This window comes from Alosa pseudoharengus, unplaced genomic scaffold (genome assembly GCF_046254945.1).
Source record: "Alosa pseudoharengus isolate Yale_2024_CS ecotype anadromous, Long Island Sound unplaced genomic scaffold, YU_APseudo_1.1 YU_APseudo_1.1_scf_1, whole genome shotgun sequence".
Taxonomy (NCBI): domain Eukaryota; kingdom Metazoa; phylum Chordata; class Actinopteri; order Clupeiformes; family Clupeidae; genus Alosa; species Alosa pseudoharengus.
The window spans coordinates 32,120,211-32,121,890 of NW_027468564.1; the positions used below are offsets into that span (position 1 = coordinate 32,120,211).

Here is a 1,680-nt window from a genome sequence, read left to right on the forward strand (position 1 = left end):
TAGACTTCTTTGGGGGGAGGGGAGGGCAATAGCCTAAAAACACAGGTCACCTACCACGAACTTGTAGGCCTAGATTTCAGGCGTCTTCAAAATCTTCTCATTTAATCTATGCTCTCCCCTGAAATAATGAGATAAGCAAGGTATGTCTAACAGTAGCCTGCCCACACATCATCACATTTTCAATCATTTAAATAGGTGTATGTTTATTGTAAATCGAGCATGTATTGATCAACGACAAAAAAACATCCCTTTTCTTCTAAAAAGGCAAAGTCGTGAATGATCTTTAACTTTGGAGAATAGGCTAATTGACAAGTGTTTTGGCAGCAGCAAAAAGGCAATCCCAAGACTCACTTATTTTGGTTCAAAAGACCAGCTAGCCTAGTTTACAGTCCCGAACTGTCCACGGTGAAAACAAACCTGGAGAAAAGAGGTAGAATAGGCTTCCACTGCACTTCGACCAATAGGCTATAAGAGAAAGATGGACGTCGAATTGCTTTCACAGAGGTGAAAACTGTAAATGTTGCGGTTTCATCCCCGTTATATTTGTTACTTTGTAATAAAACCTCAACTCCTTCAAAAAAACGTTCGATACGTGGATTCGGGCGCAGTGGTTGGCTATACTACCAGTCGTTGCGCGACGCGACAACAAAACGCATGACCAGTTGGGAGGGAACAGTCTCGCGACGATGCATAGACCACCATAAAGGGAGTTTAACAATGCGAGGTCTAATAGAAAATGGCTCTTCGCTTGGATTCCCAGCGATTCTCCTGTTCATATGCGTCGACGAAGACAACAGGCTACTAGCCTACATCCTTGCGAACAAGTAACGTTGTATTCCGAAGAAAGGCAAATTGTTTGGGTAGTCCAGATCGAGGAACTGGAAGTAGCAGCCTCTCAGTTGTTTCGAGACGATGGGTCACCACCTCACCAGTGATCTTGACCGCGTTCCCTCTCCGATTCGACTAGGGACTGGCTCCTTGTCTCTGGTGTTCTGCTCTAGCCTCCTTGAGGCTTCCCTGTCCCTCCCCCCTCCCTGAATTGTTCGTCTTGTATACCAGTAGAGTACCGCGCGAGGAGTTCCAGTCCTCCACGTTTGTACGTCACACCCCTGCGAAGGCGGTCGTAAAACGCGCAATCCTCGAGGGGCGTTTGGAGCGACACAATCATGAATGCACTAACGTACCCTGTCAAAGAAGGCCACATAATATGAACTAAATAACAACCGTATCAATACGCACAGACAGGGCTACGAGTTTATCCGTTCTCAAGGTGCACACTAGGCTATAGCATATAATTTGAAGTCACCGGGATACTATGAGAAGCTTTCAATAATAAATTCGACAATTGATTCAAAATCGACATTCAACCCGCATATATGGGGAATGAATTTCGAACCAGCAGGCCCTAATTAGTGAAGTACGAAATCCATCACCTATGGCCCAGTGCTATAATGCTAGAGGGGAAAACCAAATCTCTTTCATCTTAGATGTACGTTGTACCTGATATGGTGTTGTCTGTGTGATAGCCAATCCAAAAATTATGGATATAACACTACAGACATTTATTTAAAAAAGGCAAATATCTGTTTAAAAAAAATAAAAACCCTGATGGAATGAGATGCAAAGACAGATTATTATATTGTCCTCATGAATGACCGAGGATGCAAACACTTGACCTGA

General features: G+C 43.7%; 1 protein-coding gene across 8 annotated transcripts in view; it reads right to left on the minus strand.

Annotated features, from left to right (window-relative positions):
* The window catches only part of LOC143125591 (pre-B-cell leukemia transcription factor 1-like), a 14,497-nt gene extending 13,411 nt beyond the window's left edge, over nt 1-1,086 (minus strand). For 3 of the 8 annotated variants that reach the window (XR_012987293.1, XR_012987290.1, XM_076287234.1), the window contains exon 1: nt 1-1,086. This exon is cut by the window's left edge. The gene's annotated coding sequence lies outside the window, so the exon portion shown is untranslated. The other 5 variants (XR_012987301.1, XR_012987294.1, XR_012987300.1 and 2 more) reach the window with 5 other exon arrangements.
* Nucleotides 1,087-1,680: the final 594 nt, after the last annotated feature.